Source organism: Oryzias latipes, chromosome 19, assembly GCF_053564925.1.
Source record: "Oryzias latipes strain Hd-rR chromosome 19, Olatipes_Hd-rR_3.1".
Lineage (NCBI taxonomy): Eukaryota > Metazoa > Chordata > Actinopteri > Beloniformes > Adrianichthyidae > Oryzias > Oryzias latipes.
The window spans coordinates 1,483,523-1,505,986 of NC_136255.1; the positions used below are offsets into that span (position 1 = coordinate 1,483,523).

Sequence of the window (22,464 nt, forward strand, 5' to 3'; positions counted from 1 at the left end):
TAACATTTATGTAATACACAACATTATTAAAACATTAATGGACCTTGGCTCGCTGCTCACTACAAACAAGATAACTAAGTCAGTGAGACTTCCTGCTCATGATATGCCTCACTATGCCTCTATTTTCCCATTTTTAACGTTACACATTAGGCAAATTAATAAAAGGAAAAATCATATTACTCCCATATTAATTACCAATAAAAACTTCTGCCTTAGTTACGACTGTCCTTACGGATGGATATGAGCTGTCTGCGGACAAAAAATAGGCAAATCTGTATAGGGCATGCGGCAGGGCTGCTCAAAATGTTAAGATCCTAGACTGCTTGGTGAGCCCGTTGAGTGACAAAGTTCATGCCGATTTCTTTCTTCAGACATGTTGTGGGCAACAGGTCATATTGAACAACACATGAGGGTAAGTAAGGGTGGTGAGAGGCAGGCACATGTATTGACTTTGCCTTTTTTCAAACCCTGCGCACTGGACAAAGGGGCCAGTTAGTGGTGTTTAAGTGATAAGAGCGCGCTCCTTATGTGCAGCCTGACTGTTATGAATGAGGAAATTGGACAATGAGAGTGTAGTTTGTCTGGACATCCTACAGGTTCTTGCATACACTGATACACTTGCACAGACTCCGTGTGTGCGGCAGTTGCGCGTCGTTAGCAAGGAGTCGGTGCTGCACTAGAGTGCAGCCTTGTGGCACTGAACAACAGCATCACCCTTATTTCATAAGTGCACACAACTTAATTTTTTTTAAAATACTTCAGAAAACACTTACCACACTCACAATAATGTTATGTTCCATATTTAATGATGAAGAACTGCAAGACATACCTGTGCTCCCCTTAAATTCCAGCCCCTCTTCTCTTCAATCCTCCATCGGCCCCGGACGGCCCAAAAGCCCACAGAACCCGTGCATTTCAACCCCCTATGGGTGCATGTGACTAAAGACCCAGGGGCAGGCTTATCCATTCAAATGAATGCATAAAGTTATCCTAGACACCAGAGCTGAGCCTGTTTGGTTGATCCCTATTTAGCTTTATACTTTTAGATAATTCAAAGATTGAACTCAGCTAACCAGAAACCTCTAATGTAAAAACTTTTTTCATGCTGACATTAGCTTGGTGGAGAAAATAACTTCTGAAAAAAACAACAACCAAGTATTCTCAGAGATGCTTATTCATTTAGAAATTTCGGAATAGAAGTTAGAATCCCCAAAGAGATGGAAGTGAGTCAGAGTGAGCCTTATGACAGCCAATGAACTGATTTGCCCCTCGTGTTTTCAAAGTGAGACAAGGACACGAGACCCATCAAACATCCCAGCTGAGCAATGACTGTAACTCAACTGAACTGCCTGGAATCATCAACTTTGCTACGAATCCAAGCAGCTTGTTCGCCAATCAAATGATCACTTCTGCATATCCTTGAAGTTCCCTAAAACCCCATTAGAGTTCTACACCTCCACCGAGTTCATGACTGCTGTGCTTTCATGCAGTATTTTTCACACCATAACATGTGTCCACAGCACACGAGGAGGGCTGTTTGAAACAAGACGGAAAATAGGTAGCATTGATTTGCCAAGACTGATTCTGCACCAGGACTTATGCTGGCTCCAGCTGTGCAACAGCTGTGCAGCAAATATCAGTTTTTGTGTCTTGCATCCTCTGAGCTATGCTCAATAGCGTTTTCCATAGCACTGAGACATGAATGCAGAGCTGTAAATAGCACAGCTTGCTGATATTGTGTGGGAGCGTGATGTATGCAGAAGTGGGATGCACTGAAGAAACTACTGTCTGTGCTGTAAGTGGATAATTTAAATGTGTCCGAAGGTCAGAATATGGTCTTAGATTAAAGACCACAGTAGTTTAGGAATCCATAGGTGAAATGAGGCACATAGGTTTACTCAGTGAAGGTTGTCTGTAGTAAAACAGGACCAGATCAGGACTGGAACAGCAGTTCTCGCTTTTTCTGCTTTTCCAATTCTTACGCCACATTTCAGTTGCAAACCAGCTCAGTTGTTTTTTTCTTTTTAAGAGTACTTGTTTTCTTTTTGCTAATCATGTTTTACTCTAAATTTTGCTTTGCCATAACTTTTTTTTATAAAATTAAGTTCCTGCAACAAGTCCTGTCTTCTGCATTATGTTCCTTCAAACTTAAAACATTTGAAACGTTATTCATTCAGAAGTTTCTTCTTCTGCTACACAGAGGTCCTGTTAATACTAGGCTTTAAGGCAGGGGTCTGCAACACGAGGCTCCAGAACCCTTGCAGGTCTTTCATTCCCTATTGTGGCTCTTCAGCTTTAAAAATGTGCTAAAAATTTGAATAGAAAAAAGCGGTTTTGGTAAAGTCGTTTTAGGTAACCCCTGTGCTATCCTAGGCACTTTGGGGGTTGGGTCATATAGACCCACTAGACAGAGCTCTGAACCTTTTTTCTTCAATGATTTGTGATCTTCACTGGTGTCCATGGATTACATGAAATCTTTCCACCTTTATCCACCTTTGTCATGGTAGGGAGAACATGTCAATGTAAGGGGGGGGGTCATCTAAGATAGCACAAGGGTTAAATAAGTTTTGTCATTTATTTTTAAATTTTTAACTCGTCACATGAATGAGCAAAATGATGGCAAAGGGTTTGATCTACTGTCAGAGCAATTTGATATTAGAATCAACTTAAAGAACGTATTATCTTCTGCTGCACGACAGACAACGTTCTTTAAGTATAGAACTGCATTTACATGTGTAGATTTTGTTTTTTTCTATTGGAATCTACACCAATGTTGTCATGTTTATACTTGACAGTAGAAAAAGTGAAAGCCACAAATGAGGTGTGCCTGCTTTGTGGCTCTCATTGGGTTTTAGTCAGTAAGAAATTGGACCAATTGGTTCTTTTAGTGTTAAAGATAGGAGAAGCGGGAGAATTTAGATTCTGCCAAAGTCTTACATTTTATCTAAAAATGGTATTTTTTTCAATTATTATTATCGTTTTAGATTTTCACAGTGGTAGCTGATTTGCTCATTTCCCCCCTCCCACTTCATGCTGTTTAGGATCACAGAGGTCTGCTGGAGCCCGACCAAGCATCAGTAAGGGAGCGGGTGGGGTGCCGCTCAGCTGTCCATCACAGAGCCAGACACACAGACACAAACTGCACAAGCTAATAAGAGAACGCACACAGGTGAAGTTTAATTTAAATGCATATAAACATACACATTTACAAATGGATTCAGTAAGTATCCCAACACAAAATTCCAAATTGGATAATCCAGTTTGTCTCAATTCTTGTTTTTAAATCTTAGCTTCATTTTTGTTTTGAATTTGGCTCACTGGATTTTGTATAACCTTGCACAGCCGGACACACACAAAACAAAAATGCACTGTGAAAATACCTCTGAGCTGCAGGAATCTGGTGGAAATTTGCAGTTGCGTCTTGGCCTTGGCAGATATTTTGAATAGAGCCAGGTGAAATATCTGAGTGTGCAGCTGCCTGGTCGAACTGGCGTGTCAGAGAGTGAGAGTGAGGGTGAAGAGAGCTGGTTGAATCCCAGAGAGATCTGTCAGATGAGAGCGATGTAACACATCTGGTCGGTCGGCTGCTCAGAGGTCATTAATATTCACAGGAACTCCCTGGAATGTTCTGTGTTTAAAATAAGAGCCACAATGAATAATCTATGCTGCAGGGCCACTGAGCTCCTTCTTTCTGTTAATTAGACTGAATAAAAATCACAGAAAGAAATAAAAAAAAAAGGCATTTATATCATTAAATAAAAGTTATTTCACCAAATAACCGGTTATTTAACCAGATTTAAGGGGGGTTTATAACTATTATAGTTTTAATATTCAGTTTTTTTCTTGATTTCTATATTTACATAACAGAAAAAGCATTCTCTTGGTGTTCTGCTCAAACCTTTGTTTTCCAATAGATAACATCATCCTCTGTATTTGCATGTGGCTTTCGGTTCCACTACATTAATAATCATCAAAGGGACATCTATTTTTTATTTTTTTAAGTTATGAGGACACTTTTTAAAAAGTAAAGCTTTATTAAGCTGACATTTAAGAAAACTATTTTCACTTAATTACTCTTTATGCACTATTTAAGTGAATCATAATAGATGACACAGAAGAATATTCGGTGTACTACTGTGCACGTCACAGAACAAGTATAAAAGATGTTGGAAGTGTCCTTGGGCCAAACAATGAATCCCACATTGCTCCTAGTGGTTATAGGTTGGCGCCAGTGTTGGGCAGCAGAGCCACCATCAGTGTGTGATTGTGTGAGTTCATGGGTGAACTGTGACTGTAAAGCTGTTTGGGCCTTCAAGGACGGTAGGTTTAAGGATGCCATTTATCATTTAAGAGGAAGAAAGAAGAGAAACACTAGCTCTTGTAATCCCTCTGGCCCAATGTCGTTGGTTGTGGTAATGTTAGAGTTTTGGTCTTCTTTTGGACTAATGAAAGGAAAGCATGGTATAAAGAGGAGACAAATTGCCTCTGAGGCCTCCCTGATTATTGCTTGAAAGGTCAAACATCAAGAAATCAGAGAAGAATTAGAAACAATAGACTGGAGGGATGCAGAGAAACTACAACTTTCTGGCAGAGAACTGGTGGTGAGCAGATACACATGATGAGGGTGACTTCTAAAAACGGCAGAGTAGCAAGGAGGGTGGGGCAAAATCCTATCAAAAATAACATTGTTAAGAGAAGGAACTCAGCGATCCAGGGCTATTGCCTCTGGCAGGGGGACAACGTGGGACAGGTCTATGGGTGATAAGTCAAAGAAAGAGCAGTTAAGAACATCCTGTTATAAGTCACCAATGCTCCTCCACATCCCTGACCAGCTTGCTGCTGATTAGCTGACTCAGGTGGTTCCACATCCTGATTGACTGAACACACCTGATCTAGGTAGTCAGCATCAAGCAGTCCAGCAAGAGATGGAAAACAGGCAGAGTTGTGCCTCTTGAGGACCAGGGTTGGCCAGCCCTTCACTAGATAAACCATGTCTCTCCCCTGGCCTGCAATAGTTAAGGATTCCTCCAGTTCCACTAGAGGAAATGGGAAGATATGGTTAACCTCTTGCCCCACAGCAAGAAGGCCCCTGGTTCAAGTCCCGGCTAGGGGACCTGAACCAGAACATCAATGGGGGACCTTTCTGTGTGGAGTTTGCATCAGGGGTGTTAGAAAAAATCGATTCAGGGATATATCGCGATAGTTAATTTGGTGATACCTGTATTGATTCAAAATGCTGTCAGGACAATATTTATTTAAATATTTCTTAGCATCCTTCAGTGTCTGAATGTTCTTTCCCACTTCAACCTCTGACCACTAGTTGGCAGCAGAGAACATGGAGCCTCTTTGAGCAGCTCAACACCACACAAGACAACAGGAAGACTGCAGCCAGAGGCGGATTGTTCTGTTGTTATGAGACATGAACGACTTCGTTTTTACTTGGGTACTGTAGGAAAGAAATCTTCGCTTTTCAGTTCTTTCCGTACATGCGTGTTCAGTAGTCGAGTGGTAAAGCAAACAAGGATTCAACCGGATTAAAAATACACGAAGTTTATTTCCCTGACAATAGTTGTAGAGCACAGATTAAACATTAATCCAGATATATCTGGATTCTCAAGTAAAGATCTACTGACGCTACATGCGAATTACTCGTAGATTTTCCTAAGAACAATGGAAAAGTTTGAAAACAGTCTTTTTAAGATGTGTTTGAATCTCCGCCTTCCGGAAAGATCATGGCCGCTGATCCTCCGCCCCTGGTCGCTCTGATTCGTCAGCCGGTATCCCTCGTGCTTCCACCGGCCAATAGCTGAAGGTTGCCAACTCCGGATCCGCTCCGCCTTTCCAGGGGTGGGGGCATTCCACCGGCGCACACAATCCATGATCAAAAGGAGTCCTCCTCTGGTCCAAAGTAAATCATACCAGCCAAACGAATACTCCATCACCGGAACAAGATCAGAGGTCAGCTTCATCCTCCACATGAGAACACGAATCTCAACACTTTCCCAAGGATAAGATGTTCAACCCAGATAGTAGAAATGTAGTCCATGACATATTTATTGCGTCTCTGGAAACTCCTAGATTTGCACAAAGAAGTCCTAGTTGCTGCTGCAACTACAAAGCACAAGTGAAGGTCACTGGAGAATAAGTCCTGATGAGTTCAAAATGAGTTCACTTCACACTAAAGACAAAACTGCAATATAATAAAGAATAAGATATTAAAACATACATTTTCTACAGTACCAAACCGAAACTCGGTTCCATGTTGCTGCCAGTATCATAAAAACGCGGATTGTGGTGCATTTTAGCGGGCTCAGATAAAAGCAAGTGAAGCACTGCAGCTGCATAGCGGCTAATAAGCTAATGCACTTAGCATCAGCCACAATGCTGTCGGCAAAGCGGGCCAAAGTTCTGCAGAACCTCCCAGCAATAGAGTCTAGTTCAGCGACCTGATGGATCAGAGTGATGTGTACAACACTGAAAAACGGCCAACGTCGTGGCGATGACCGTTACTGGTTTACTTCTGTGTGTCAGAAAGAGGAGCTGCAGCTGCAGAGCAGACTGTAAATACAGCATCTTAACCACATTAAGGCGCTGTCCTTCATCCTGTCATGCTGCCTCATCATAAAATTTGTTGTTTCTGAAAATAATTAGTGTTTTCCCCCCCTTTATTTTTGAAGGTAAAATTCAGGCTCCTGAACCGTCTAAAGTTCTGGTTCATTCCATGTCTTTTAAACAAAAAATATGTTGTTGTGGAAATCAGACAATGCTGACTGTTCCCTTTCTATATTTTAAGTTACCAAAATAAAAGCACTACAAATATGCCTGGGTTAAAGTAACTTACATATGAGATACAGTTGGAGTGCTTAACATTGTGATCATTAAATCAATAGAATTTGACAATTTTATTACAACCAAAGGCGTATTGAAATTCAGGGAGAGTTTTTTTTTAAGTCATATTTTTTAAAAAAAGAGAGAAAATGTGTTCCGGTAGAATATCGGGATACGCGTCGTATCGCCAGACTCTTGCCAATACACACCCCTAGTTTGCATGTTCCCCCCGTGCATGCGTGGGTTTTTTCCGGGGACTCCGGCTTCCTCCCACCGTCCAAAAACATGCTTGATAGGTTAATTGGTTAATCTAAATTGTCCGTAGGTGTGAATGTGAGAGTGCATGGGTGTGTGATATTGGACATTCTACCCTGCGACAGAATATTGACCTGTCCAGGATGTCCCCACAAGTGGCCGGGATAGGCTCCGGCATCCCCGTGACCCCGAAAGGTAATAAACAGAAGAAGATGAATGGATGGATGAATGGATGGATAGTAAATCCTGGGTATCTCTGCGTCAACTGCTGGCCCCTGCAACCTGGCCCACGATGAAAATATGGAAGAAAAGGATTGCAATACAGAATATCATAATTAATATGCTCACAGCAGCTGAAAGAGATTTACAAGAACTAAGTTTCCTCTCCATTGTTTTTTTTTTTCCTAGTCTGCATTTTGGTGTGGTTTATATCAAGACCAAATGATGGGATATTTTATTTACACCTTTTATAACTGGCATAACAAAGAGGCTTGATATTTAAATAGATTAAGTGGAATCAGTGATCAGATTCACTGAACAGAAATACATCATACAAATGAACAACATTTAAGATGAACCTTAGTACTATGATCAGTGCAATGTGGACTGAAGTTATAATAAACCTCATGGGTACTTTGGCTTCAAAGTACTGTGCTTCCTTTCTCCTCCTGGAATGTCCTTGTCCTGTTCCCACTGAAGCTCTGGGAGACACGAGGCACCTTTCACAGTCTGTGATTCAGTTTAAATTGTAAAGCAGACTCCATGAGAAAAAGAAATGTGTCATCTTCTGATTGATTTACAGTTTCCTTTCATGTAAGAGTCTTTCAAAATGTATGGGCTCAGTTGGAAACTATTGATGTGCAAATGCCACCAAACTGACAGATATAATACATGCCTTCAGTAAGTTGATTTTGGCCATGCTACACGTGGAAAAACAGATACAGATATTTTAACTTCTTAAGGAGTAAAAAACCATTGTGTGTACAGAAATTGGAACAAATGTATACAGTGGTTCCTCATTTTGTGTACTGAAAATAACCTGCGATACGTGATATTTGCAAAGCGGTCATCTTTAATTTTTACAAGTATTATAGATGTTTTGAGGCCTCACTACACACTTTATACACTTTTCTCTGACAAACATGAACATTTTACACTTTTCTCTCTTGTTTAAACTCTCAAAGTTTGAACCTTCAAGAATCCAGTACTGTAGAATAAAAAAAGGATCTGATCACGATCAAACAATTTGCTCCCAAAATGCAGAACTGCTTGTTGTTCCTAGACTCCTGTCCTTGGCTGTGGATACGAACTCTGGCTTGTCTCGCACCTCCAGCGGTCCCCCATCTGGATGAAGCCCATCTGCTAGACTATTTAAATATGTAGTTGTAGTGTTAGATAAGCTAAGTCTTTTCTATGAGTTCTGGCACATCGCCTGTCCGTCCTGGGCGAGGAACCGTCTTCATGTGGACACCCCTGAGGTTTCTTCTTTTTTTCTGGAACCCGTTTTTGGTTTAGGAGTTTTTCCTTACCGCGAAGGGGGGGTCTAAGGGCAGGGATGTCCAGTTTAGTTTAGTCTGTTTAGTTAGGCATTACTTACTACACAATTACCTGTATGAAACCTATTCAGATGACTATTGTTGTAATTGTGTTAGCACACCTTTGCACAAATATAATGTGTGATAGAATAAAATGCTTTACATATTTGTACAACATGTCTTTGTACAACAAGTATGTGCGTCTCAGCTGTAGTTGTATAATGTACAGTACAGACCAAAAATCTTCACATACAAACATGTCAACACATACAGTACAGACCAAAAGTTTGGACACACCTTCTCATTCAAAGAGTTTTCTTTATTTTCATGACTATGAAATTTGTAGATTCACACTGAAGGCATCAAAACTATGACTTAACACATGAGGAATTATATACATAAAAAAAAGTGTGAAACAACTGAAAATATGTCATATTGTAGGTTCTTCATAGTAGCCACCTTTTGCTTTGATTACTGCTTTGCACACTCTTGGCATTCTCTTGATGAGCTTCAAGAGGTAGTCACCTGAAATGGTCTTCCAACAGCCTTGAAGGAGTTCCCAGAATGCTTAGTACTTGTTGGCCCTTTTGCCTTCACTCTGCGGTCCAGCTCACCCCAAACCATCTCCATTGGGTTCAGGTCCGGTGACTGTGGAGGCCAGGTCATCTGGCGCAGCCCCCCATCTCTCTCTTTATTGGTCAAATAGCCCTTACTCAGCCTGGAGGTCTGTTTGAGGTCATTGTCCTGTTGAAAAATAAATGATGGTCCAACTAAACGTAAACCGGATGGAATAGCATGCTGCTGCAAGATGCTGTGGTAGCCATGCTGGTTCAGTCTGCCTTCAATTTGGAATAAATTCCCAACAGTGTCACCAGCAAAGCACCCCCACACCATCACACTTCCTCCTCCATGCTTCATAGTGGGAACCAGGCATGTAGAGTCCATCCATTCCCCTTTTCTGCGTCGCACAAAGAAACAGTGGATGGAACCATAAATCTCCAATCTGGACTCATCAGACCAAAGCCCAGATTTCCTCTGGTCTAATGTCCGTTCCTTGTGTTCATAGTCCAAACAAGTCTCTTCTGCTTGTTGCATTTCTTTAGCAGTGGTTTACTAGCAGATATTCTAGCATGAAGGCCTGATTCACACAGTCTCCTTTGAACAGTTGTTGTAGAGATGTGTCTGCTAGAACTCTGTGTGCCATTGACCTGCTCTCTAATCTGAGCTGCTGTTAAACTGCCATTTCTGAGGCTGCTGACTCAGATGAACTTATCCTCCACAGCAGAGCTGACTCTTGGTCTTCCTTTCCTGGGGCGGTCCGCATGTGAGCCAGTTTCTTTGTAGCGCTTGATGGTTTTTGTGACTACAGTTGGGGACACTTTCAAGGTTTTCCCAATTTTTGGGACTGACTGACCTTCATTACATAAAGTAATGGTGGCCACTCGTTTTTTTGTACTTAACTGCTTTTTTCTTGCCATAATCCAAATTCTAACAGTCTATTTAGTAGGACTATTAGCTGTGTATCCACCGGACTTCTGCACAACACAACTGATGGTCCCAACCCCATTTATAAGGCAAGAATAACTCACTTAACTCACACTTATTAAACCTGACAGCTTTACAACACTACCCCCCCTTTACACACACACTTATTTAATCCTCCCCTAAACCCATGTATCACCTTTTTTTTCTGTTCTTTTATCCTCTTTCATTTGTACATCTCTATCATCCAACTCTCCTTCTTTCCATGTGGTCCAACAACAACAACATCAAAATAAAGTTTTGCCTTAAACACAAAGCTTTTTTTGTTTGTTTGTTTTTTTACAAATGTATACCTAATGTGTCAGATTATTCGTAACCCCCCCTATTAAAACAATAAATGTCTGTCCAACACAAGAGACATTCAGCTCTTTTCTAAAAGCCTTTCAGCTGTTGGAAAGGATAAGTTAAAAAAATTAAACAAGTTGTTATGGTTGTAACACAACTACATCCTTGTGTGTCCTGAAACACTTAACACTGGACATCTGATGGGTGTGCAGCTTACGTCTCTTCAAAATCTGTTGATCAGAGACCAAATATGACGTACAAACTACATCCACTGTTTGGACATCTAACTGTGTCTTAAATGTCAATATTTGGTCGTACAATTGAGAATCCACTTTCCGGTTACAAACATTAGAGTTGCCATAAAAATAGTGAGCATATTGGAGCTATCCACCCGTACAGTTTTAAGGCACAGATGCAAGTTTTGGTGAAGAAACATGGATCTATTTGTCTCAGCCCAGAGACAGGGCACAATGGTGAATTCACGGGGAAGCGCTGGCTTGGCTTCCTTCCATGGGACTCAGACAAGCCCACCAAAAAAATCAGATGGGAGCTGTTGAGCTCACCTGACAACATTGCCAAGAAATGGAAGAAAAGCTTTGAGGCTCTCTTTAATTAACTTTTTGACTAGTCTTTTATGTAGTAAATAAGCTCCTTGATGGCAAGGCTCAAGGCTTGAATGAAGTCCTTTCTGTGTAACTCAAGCTTCTGGATGTTGTGAGGCTGTCTTGGGTAACACGCCTTTGTGACATTCAACTGCAATCAGGGACAGTCCCTCTGGACTGGCAGAGTGGGGGTGGTGGTACTGCTTTTAAAGAGAGGAGACCAAAGGACATATTTCAACTTCAGGGGGACCACACTACTCAACCTTCCTGGGAATATTAACTCCAGGTTATTGGAGAGTAGAATACAACGAATACCTAAATGTCTGATTCAGAAGAAACTGTGCTGTTTCCATCATGGTGGTAAACTAGCAGATCAGATCTACACCTTGCATAGAGTACTTACGGGTTCATGTAGGTTTGCCCATTCAATACCAACACATTCTCATCCCATCTTGTCAGATATGGATGCATGGGTAGGGATCCCCCTCCGCTTCACATATTGATGCTTTGGGTGTGCCCAACTTGTCATGACGAGTCAGGGTGAGAACATGTTGTCAATACACGTGGTTTGTGGATTTGGAGAAAATGTATAATCTTGTCCCTTGCTATATTCTGCAGGAGGTGATCTGGGAATACGGGTATATGGGGTCCACTACTATGAGCTACCCAGCCTCTGTTTAACCAGTTTGTTTTTATGCCCGGCACTAAGTGGAACCTGTTCCAATTGTAGTGCAGGAGCTGCAGTTAATCTATGTTCCTACCGTCACCTATGGTTATGAGATCTGGATGATCTCATAAGGCAGATGAAATAACCCTTCTCTTCAGGGTTGTTAAGCGCTCACCAAACTGTAGGGTTCGGAATTCTGTCACCTAAGAGTTGAGCTGCTGCTCCACCACATTGAGACAAGCCAGTGGCTTGGGCATCCCTTCTGCATGCCTCCTGGACCCCTTCCTGGGGTTGTGTTCTGGGGATGTCCCACTGGGACACTAGGGGAAGACCCCAGACGAGCTGGAGGGATTATGTCTCTTGGTTGGCCTGAAAGCGCCTTAGATTTTCACCAGCAGAACTTTAAGAGGTTTCTGTGGAGACGGAGTGGATACCTTTGTTTAGACTGCCCCATGATCTGGCCCTGCATAAGCGGAAGAAAATGAATCAAAGCATTTTAAAATAACTCTATTTAAAAAGTTCAACATCATCACCAGATTGTCTTTGGGTATCATTTGAATTTATCATTACTCTTATCAGTTTTGTACTATTTACGTGACCATGGATGATAATTATGTGATTTACGAAATGAGTTACAGACAGCTTGTTTCATGCGTTGTATTTTTTCATTTTGTTTTTGATAAATTAGTTCTTTTTAGAAATATTCTATTTATCAAAAATGTGTTTATCATAAGCATTTCAATGTTCAGAATCACTAAGCCAACAGCTGCTTAAAGTCAGTCAGAACACACCCTCTGAAGCTGTCTTTGACTTTAAAGTTAACAAATTACATTTTCAAAGTGTTTTTTAACACAGAGATTTGTTTGGTTCACCTTCCTGTCAGCCTAACAAGTTTTCGGTTAGAAGACGAGGTAAATGTGAGCCGCTTTGTTGAGAAACGGCTCTCTTTCAGGATGTTATAAGCGAGACTTGTGCAAAGTGCAAATGATACCTTTTTAAATCGCTTGTAAATTATTTTCCCAATATTCTATTCAGCTCAAAGTCATTTAGCCCTGTAATGAAGATGAAAGATCCTCTGCCTTTACAGCTCTGGCTAATTGCATTATTGATATGATTCTGAAACCCAGCATGCTTCCCCACCAGAAACATAAAAAACCCAAAAGTCTTTGAGGATAAAAGCTTTAAACTGAGAAGGAACAGAAAACACAGAAAATGGCCAAATTAATTAGCATCCTTGAGGACAATGTGGTGTCTGTATGGGGTGGATTACACAGCTCTCTGAGGTTCAGAGGAATGAGACAGGGCCGTTTTTTATGAAGTAGGGAGATTATATAGCCTGGTTATTGCTGTGTAGTTTTTAGACTTAGAAAATTCAGACATTAAACTGGTTTTATCGTCCTCTTGTTAATTGTTTCTAAACAGCGGCACAGTTTGCTGGTTTGTCAATGATCTCACATAACCTGATGAATATGCAATAGTACATCTCAGTGAGCAAAACTCTGACTACAAATTGACTGTTTTCCATGAATCATGTATAAGCTTTACAGAGTGACAACGTGGCAATTTAATGAATTTGATTAAAGGAAGATTACATAAAGAGGTGAACTATGAGGCACTTAATCATTAGTTTAAAGAAGTTATTACTTGCTTTACCTGAGAGTAAAAATAAGTGTGCTGATGGATGATTTAGGAGTGACTGCCTCCTCGGGAGATATGAAGTGTGATGCAGTCTCTGACCTCGGTGTCTGCAGTGCGGTTATCAATTGATGAATGTAATTACTGACTGAGCCCTGAACTTTTCACATTAACTGCATGTTGACTTTAATTCCCAGCAACGTTTACAAGATGGCTTCAAATGTGAGATTTACACATTTCGTTGTGCTGCAGGTTTACGGGTCAACAACTTTCTGCACGACTTACAAATTGTGCCTTTGACAATTTTAATCTATTAGAGGGTGTGTTATTTTTTACTTTGTTGGTTGTACTTTCTGTCCTATTTTAGGCAAAAATTGTCTGAACACACAGACCTGAATCTAAGTAAAATGAAAAAGGAAAGCTCACTTATTAGGAATATCCCAAATCAAAGGAATGACAAAAAATCCACTTTGCCTGATGAAGGGTGATTTAGAAATTGTGACAGCAATTGTTGCATCTGGAATTTTCTTCTGTTTCCTGTATTTTATCATGACGTAATATTTTTAAAAGAAAAACGTTGCTACGTTTATATATATGTAGTTTTCCCCTATCAGCCAAAGGATCTGAAGTTTCATAACAAACTTTCAGCCGTCTGTAAACCTGCGAATAGAAAAACAGACTAAATGCAACTAAACTACTTAAATAGAACTTTTAACCTCTTTAACATGGACTCCGTTTTTTCCCAAAGACATGCTTCATGGGTTAATTGATTTTTCTAAATTGCCCCTGCATCAGACTGATGACCTGTTCAGGGTGTACCCCACCCTTGCCAAACAGCAGGTTGGATCCAGCAAACTCGTAACCTGAAACAGATTCAACGGAAAATGTCTGTACGCTGGAGAAAAATATGAATGCAACACTTCTGTTTTTTTGCCCACATTTGTCATGAGATGAACTGAATTATTTTCTGCATACACAAAATAACCATTTGTGCCAAATATTGTTCACAAATCCAATCCATCATTATTATTATTATCAATATTATTATTAGAATGAATAAGGACATTTTCCACATAGATGGTAAATGGTAATGGCATATGGGAAGTTTCTACCATGTTTAAGGCCAAAAGTGCTTTACATGCACAAGTCCCACCGTAATCACCTGGAGCAAGGAGAGGTTCAGTGTCTTGCCAAAGGACACTGGCATATGGAGGCCTTAAGTAAAACCTACAGGAAATTGAACATAAATATAGATGGGCAATCTCTTCAACAGGTGGACTCGATCAAATTTCTTGGAATCCATATAGATCAATTTATAAATTTAAAAAAACACATAGATGAACTAGTTAAAAAATTATCCAAACTTGTTGGTTTATTCTATAAGATTCGGCACATGCTCCCATCAGATGCATTGCTAACATTGTACAGATCCCTGTTTGAGCCTCACCTGAATTACTGTAACATCATATGGAATAACACATATTCTACCTACACGGCAAAACTCCTGATTACACAAAAGAAAGCAATAAGAGCAATAACCTGGTCCACGCCAAATTCCCCAACGGATCCACTCTTCCACAGATACAGCCTGCTTAAGTTACCGGAACTCAACACGTATCATAACGCATGCACAATGTACAGTGTTGTTAATAAATTAAATAGTCGTTTGTGTGACCTCATACCACTTTTTTGCCCTCTTATCACCATGACACCAGGGAAAAGCATATGCTAAAAGGCAAAAACAGAAAATTAAAATGTACAAGCTTCTCTGTCTGTATTAGAGGTCCACAAACTTGGAATATTTTAGAAAATGACGTTAAACAGTCTGCAACAATGTACATGTTTAAAAGGAAACTGAAATTGTTATTATTGTCAACATACTGTAAAAATGCTGCTCCAACCGAAACCATCTATTAACGTGTTTGTGATTTCTTTCTGTCTGTTGACACTTTTATGGCCACACGCAAGAGTTTATGTTGTTCAAATTCATTGTCCCTATTGTCTAACACTTTCCACTATATTACCATCATTTCTCTCATTCTATTAGTATATTTTATTTATGAAATTATTTTCTTTTCTTTTCTTTTCCATCCGCCACTTATCTTTTGTATTTTTATGCTTGTCTAAAATGCTGGACCCCTAATAATAAGCAGCTGCTTCTGGGATGTCCATTTTTTCCACATTCTGTATTGTGAGATTTGTTGCTTTCGACGCATTGTGGAAAAATAAAATAAAATAAATAAATAAGTAGGGAACCAAACCTGTAACCTTCTGATTAGGCACCAAAGTATAATAATCTGGTAGGTAATCTGGCAGCTGTTATTTTTTGTTTTTTAATCAGCCACAATGAGAAAGGGGAAGGAAATGGTAAATGGCGTATACTTATATAGTGCTTCTCTACCTTCCTCAAAGGCCCAAAGCGCTTTACAGTCACAGTCCCATTCACCCATGCACAAACTGCTGGCGGCTTGCCGAACACTGGAGCCAACCTTCCACCAGAGGCAAGGTGGAGTTCAGTGTCTTGTCCAAAGACACTTCGAAATCAAACTTGCAATCTTCTAGAGAAAGACCGCCCTACTGCTGCACCATGGCTGCAGTAGGGCCCCTTAATGTAATGCATCAGAAATTTCTTTTCTGGCGGTTATTTAAAACCAAAAAACACTGTTCACTCACCTCAAATTGTATGTATGAAGCAGCAGTGCTGGACAGGTTTGCCTTAGGGCAAACAAAAAGGAGTCTTCCCTAAGGCCAATACTGTCCCCATTCTTTCTCAACACCATCTCAGCCCTCTTTTACTGAAAGATAAGAAAGAAACCTTGTCAGAATTTGTCTGTTTTCAGTGTCTTATTCATCACATCCAAACACTATCGCTTCGCAGCTTTTTCATACCCAACAGTGCAGCCAAACGTTTTAATTTGGCAAAAAACCTTAATGGCTATTTGCCCATTTAAATGTATTTATATATACTGTATATATGGAGCGGCAAACAATGAGGGGCAGCCAGGCTAGGTAGAGTGGATGCCATCTTCCTACCTGCCAAGTCATCCCTATGTCTCCCCACAACAAAGCCACATGCCTCATCAACAGCTGCTCTACTTCCTGCCATTTTACGCCCTTTAAGACTAAATTAGGGCTAAAACTCTTCCAGGTTCTTCATTTTCATTCTCAGCAACATGAACCTGGAAAGATTGACAGTGGACAACTCAGAACATGACCAAACACAACTTAAAAACTAAACCGCAGAATACTCCCACTCTTTGTCTGTACTTCCATAACATTAAAGGGAATCCAGTCAATCATATTTGTATTTTCGGATTCCTCCAGGACTGCCTCAGTAGATTTTCCCTTACATGGATACATATTTGCAGCATTGTTTTAACAACTACAACAAAAATTACAAACAAGCAAACTAAGTTGGAAGTTACAGGTATTGTGATGTTTCTTACGTTGTTTATAAGTTCTAGAATTATTATCCAGAAAATAAAAGTCGGACTGACAGATTTATCTCGGACTCTTAACTTGCTTAATGTGCCTTATAGCTTGGTGTGCCTTATTTAAGGCCTAAGTTGTAAAAATAGACAATAAATTGACAGTGCGTCTTACAATCCGGTCCCCTCTTGTGCGGAAAATATGGTAGTTAAAAAATCTCGCCTTATTTGACATTAAATCCCCTAACCCCCAGAACAGCATGTCAGGTACCCGCTGACTGAATCAAGGACAGATGTTTGACTGCAGCGCTGATTAAAGCTTCCTTTGCTGCAAACAAATCTGTGCAGATGCGTCTCAGGAGTCAACACACAAACAGGGAGTCTCCATTTTCGATTTGGCCCAACATCTGTTCGGTTCCACTCAAGTTTCCTGCCGGCCGGCATATTGTTATACACTTATTATTGTAATTTGATTAAATGCCCCTTGAAACATCTGAGTACAGCACGTCACACACACCTTGTAACCGGTGTTCCTTTGGCCAAACAGCAGCTGGGTCCCTGGAGATCTACAACTGAGTCACGAGGGTAGATCTAGTTATTTCTCAGGGCAGCAGTCAGGGGAGACAGCTTTAGAAGATGTTGTTGGAGCACCGAATCATTTGTCGTATTTATTATCCATCCTCAGCTCCAGCTCAATCTTGTATTTCCTGATCAGGCAGAATAATAGTTTCCATAACCTTGGGCCTCCATGGCCTCTGACAACTCTTTCTCTTTGCCCCCCACCCCATGCAATCTTCTCATTATGGACCTGTAAAAAAGAGGCTTTGAACCTGATAGCAAGCTGAAAGAACACCTCCTTATAAGCACAGCCACACACTTTGATGCAGTATTTCTCTTTACAACAAGCAGCAAGAAAAGCTATCTTAAATTGATTGGGAGATAATGAAGGAGGGCTGGAAGGGAGGGATCAATGTAGCTGGACAAAAGGCCAGGCTGGAAAAAAAAGCTGCAAGGATTCTGATCAGGACAGAAATAATGGCACAGCAATGCATAGTAACATAAAAAATGTTCCAACAAACAAAACAGTCACAATTAGAAGACATCATTATTGTGCTGCAGTTGAGAGGAAAAAAGCAGAAAGTCTCAACATACTGAGAAGTCAAAAAAACAACGACCAAAGTATGGGAAAAGGAATCTGTCAATAAGAGACGTATTCATAAAGACAGAAAGTTTTGCGCACAACTTTGCAGAAAAATAGTAATTCAGCACTTAGCCTTACGTTTAACGACTTTTCTTTGTTTTTCGAATAAGAAATATCCTGTCATGGTGCCTCTGTCAGATCTTCTCCCCTCTCCACTCTGCTCTGCTTCCTGATTGGACCAGCTGTGGACACTCATCTCATCACCTGCCAGCCTTCTTAAGGAGATCCAGCTCCAGCATTCATCGCCAGTTCGTTACCCATAATGGTGCTTAGTCTGGTCGTCAGGTTATGTCTCTGCTCCCTAAGTTTATGCTTTTGCTTACCTCAATTCTCGCCTCATCTTCAGGTCCATTGTCCACGAGTGTCCATCTGGGTCCATCTTCGCAAGAGCACTCTGGACCTACTCCACGGTTCCTATTTTCAGCCACGCCAGGACTCCAGTGACGCCGTGCATTCAGTCATGCCACGACTCCATCTACGCCGTATCTCCAGCCACGCCAAGATTTCAGCCACTCGTCGCCCAGATCAAATTACAAACTCTTAGCTCTCAGAGATTTTAAGCCATCTTCCATACTACAGGGCCATTCTGGAAAATAAACCTCTTAGTTGCCATACTCCTCTGCTGTGTTTTCTTTCCAGCATCTGGGTCTGCTTCGTTATTCGAATCATGACATATCCCCGGTAACTCACTGTCAACAATACGTCACGGGGTCACAGGTATATACATCGAGTCCCGATACCGATTGTTCAAAAAGTGACTGCGCATTGAGGTTTATTTATTAAATTAGATAATAATAGAACTTTTTAGAATGTTATTGTCTTGTTATTATATTATCTTGTTACCATAGCTCTGTTAAAAATTGAATAAAAACAGTTTATAATGAAACGACGCCCGGATGCATTTTGTTGCTGCCAGACGTCAAAAGCTGATCGAGTAAGCAATGCAGCGGATCGTTTCAGACCCAAAAGTGGTGGAAACAGTCCAAATAGTGGTAGCATACATGAAACTTCACTCCTTTAAAAAAGGTGCATGTCTGTCAGAATTGGTTGATATTAAGTGGGGAAAGAAACAAAAGCAGGTACGCTAACTCTGAGCTAAAGAAAGCTATCTGACAGCAAACTTTTGCTTCAGTATAAAAAAAATCAAATTAAATAAATTGAAAAATTTTCAGTAGGATCAGAAAACCCAACTTACTTTCTTTTTTAAACTTTTCTTTCTTTATTTTTTCTTTCTAACTATTGCTATTCATTCTTTCTAAAGGTTGGCTATCAGTTAGCCTAACTTTGAGTTGTCTTTTTAGATTTTGTTATTTTCCACTCCATCCCTTTCTGTGTCACGGTGCTGCCAGAGCCGGTCCTGGTTACTGTTGGGCCAAGGCCAGGTACACCCGGACAGGTCCAAAGGCTGGAGCAAGCGCGCCCACCCTTCCTGTCCCAGAAATAAACTGACAGACGAAGTGAACCCCCCCACACACACTCACACACACACACACACCCGCCCCGTTGGCCGGCGGTAGCAGCAGGGAAGCGGGGATTCCTTCACCGTCTGCTTAGGTTGTTGTTGTGTTGTTTAACATAACAAAATTCTCTTATCATCTCTTTTTCAACGAACATTACCTTTTTATTTATACCTACTTATTTTTTTTTAATTCAAAAGAGCTTAGGTATCAAGATATTTTCCCTGCCAGTGAACCAATAACTATTTAACCCTTGTGGTATCTTAGATGACCCCCCCCCCCCCCCCTTCCATTGAGGTGTTCTCCCTACCATGACAAAGGTGGATAAAGGTGGAAAGATTTCATGTAATCCATGGACACCAGTGAAGATCATTGAAGAAAAAAGGTTCAGAGCACTGTCTAGTGGGTCTAGATGACCCAACTCCCAATGTCAAAGTGCCTAGGATAGAACAAGGGTTAAAAGTTTAATTCTATTTCAGGTAAATAAAAGGGGCTCAAAGCTCATGCTCAGTTAATAAATGGATGTTTTGGGACTCGATGTATCTGCCTGTACTAACTATCCTTCCCAGGAATAAATGCACAAAGGGGCAAAAAGTGTTTCCAGACTATAGTGCAAAAGAAATTGTTAAAAACAAAAGTTAATTTGAATACTTTATAATTTCGCCCTGGTTGTCAATGACAGAGCTCAAAGGTTTCCTTTAGATCTTCAGCAGGTCTGCACACACTATTGCTGCTTTTCTGGTACATATTTCTGTACAGATTTTCTTAAGAGTTGTGATGTTTTGAGGCTGTTGCTGGGAAACAGACCTTCAAGTACCTCCACAGATTCTCTATTGGCCTGAGGTCCAGAGACTATAGACCTCTCTAGAACCTTGGAATGCTTTTTACGTAGCCACTCTTTCTTTGCCTTGGGATGTGCTCAGGATCACTGAAACGTTTCATTCACAATGTTCTCACTGATGGAATGAGTTTTTTTTAGCCAAAATCTCATTCTTTCCTCAATACAGATCTGTCATCTGTCCGCTTGGCAAAAAAAACCCTAAAGCATGATGTTTTCATCCCCATGCTTTACAGTGGATTTGATGTTCGTGGGAAGTTTAGACGGGCCTGGAAATGTGCTAGTTTAACCCTTGTGCTATCCTAGTCACTTTAACATTGGGAGTTGGTTCATCTAGACCCACTAGACAGTGCTCGGAACCTTTTTTCTTCAATGATCTTCACTGGTGTCCATGGATTACATGAAATCTTTCCACCTTTATCCACCTTTGTCATGGTAGGGAGAACACGTCAATGGAAGGGGGGGGGGGGGGGTCATAGGATAGCACAAGGGTTAAACAGGATGACATTTTGAGTTCTGAAGAAATTGAACTCAATCACAACATCATGGGTTACCATAGTAACCTTTGTTACTGTGGTCCCTGCTCTGTTCAGGTCTTTGTCCAGTTTCCACATGTAATCCTGTCCTGTTTCCTCACCGTTCTCAAGGTATTTTGTACCCCGCCAAGCGTGATCTGTCATGGAGCTCCAAGTGGAGGGAGTTATCTTGTAGTTCACCATTTTGGAAGAATTGCTCCAACAGTTTTTCTCTTCTCACCAAGCTGCTTTTTTTTATTTATGGTTCATCCCAGTTTTGCTCAGGTGTTCAATCTTGCCTCTGGTGTCCTTAGACAGCTCTTTGGTCTTGTTTATGGTGGAGAGGTTGCAGTCTGACCTTTTTAGGGTGTGGACAGGTGTCTTTTATACAGATATCCTGTTCAAACAGGTGACATGAATACAGATAAAGAGTGAAGCACAGAAGAGTTTCTGATAGCTCTGTGAGGGACAGAATTCTTGTTTGTTTATAGGAGATAGAGAGAAATTTAGGTACTGGTACATTGTGCAACATCATACAAATAAATTCTTTAAGAAATATATGATTTGGTTCTGTTTTCAAACATGAAACTTTTTTTGCCCATTTCAGTGGAAAGGCCCTGGATCAAATCCCGACTGGGACCATTCTGTAAAGTTTTCATGTTCTCTGTGTGGATTTCTCCCAGCCCTCCGGCTTCCTCCCACAGTCCAAAAACTTGCTGTAACCCTTGTGCTGTCCTAGACACTTTAACATTGGGAGTTGGGTCATCTAGACCCACTAGACAGTGCTCGGAACCTTTTTTCTTCAATGATTTGTGATCTTCACTGGTGTCCATGGATTACATGAAATCTTTCCACCTTTATCCACCTTTGTCATGGTAGGGAGAACACCTCAATGGAAGGGGGGGGGGGGGGGGGTCATAGGATAGCACAAGGGCTAAAGGTTGATTGATCACTTTAAATTGTTCAGAGGTGTGGCTGTATGTGTATGGGTGTGTGATTGGGCCTGTAACAGACTGGCGACTTGTCCAGGGTGTACCTCGCCTTTGCCCAGCAGTAGCCAAGTGACCCTAAAAAGGATAAATGCCACCTGTGCAACAAATCTAGTGATGACATTTTCTTGCTCCTGAACATTCCAGAGTGAGCTCTATCAGAACAAATGGAAGAGTTTGGGAACAACAGCAACTCAGTCACCAAGTGGTAGACCATGTAAAGAGGGGTCAGCAGATGCTGAAGCACAAAGTCCAAAGAGGTCGCCGACTTTCGGTACAGTCAATTGCTACAGAGCTCCAAACCTCATGTGACCTTCAGATCAGCCAAAGTACATCATGCAGAGAGTTTCATGGAAAGGTTTCCATGGCCGAGCAGCTGCATCCAAGCCACACATCACAAAGTGCAATGCAAAGCATTGATGGAGTGGTGTAAAGCACTCCGCCACTGGACTCTAGAGCAGTGGAGACGCCCCTTTCTGGAGTGATGAATCCCTTTTCTATCTGGCAGTCTGGGTTTGGAGATTGCTAGGAGAACGGTACGTTTTGGACCACATTGTTCAGTGTGAAATTTGGTGTAGGAGGAATTATGGTGTGGGCCTGTTTTTCAGGACTTGGGTTTGGTCCCTTGGTTCCAGTGAAAGGAACTCTGAATGCTTCAGGATACCAAAACATTTTGGACAATTCCAA

General features: G+C 41.0%; 1 long non-coding RNA gene across 3 annotated transcripts; it reads right to left on the bottom strand.

Annotated features, from left to right (window-relative positions):
* Positions 1–3,166: 3,166 nt before the first annotated feature.
* Positions 3,167–18,810, bottom strand: LOC144987824 (uncharacterized). Of its 3 annotated transcripts, none has more exons than XR_013651494.1 (4): positions 18,302–18,805; positions 17,295–17,349; positions 16,023–16,144; positions 3,167–3,628 (listed from the first exon to the last, which is right to left on the bottom strand). It is a non-coding gene; the product is annotated as an uncharacterized LOC144987824 (long non-coding RNA). The 3 variants fall into 3 exon arrangements; XR_013651493.1 differs by lacking the exon at positions 3,167–3,628 and adding an exon at positions 9,733–11,250 and having other exon boundaries at positions 17,295–17,484; positions 18,302–18,810; XR_013651492.1 differs by lacking the exon at positions 3,167–3,628 and adding an exon at positions 9,733–11,250 and having other exon boundaries at positions 18,302–18,804.
* Between the last annotated feature and the right edge of the window lie 3,654 nt (positions 18,811–22,464).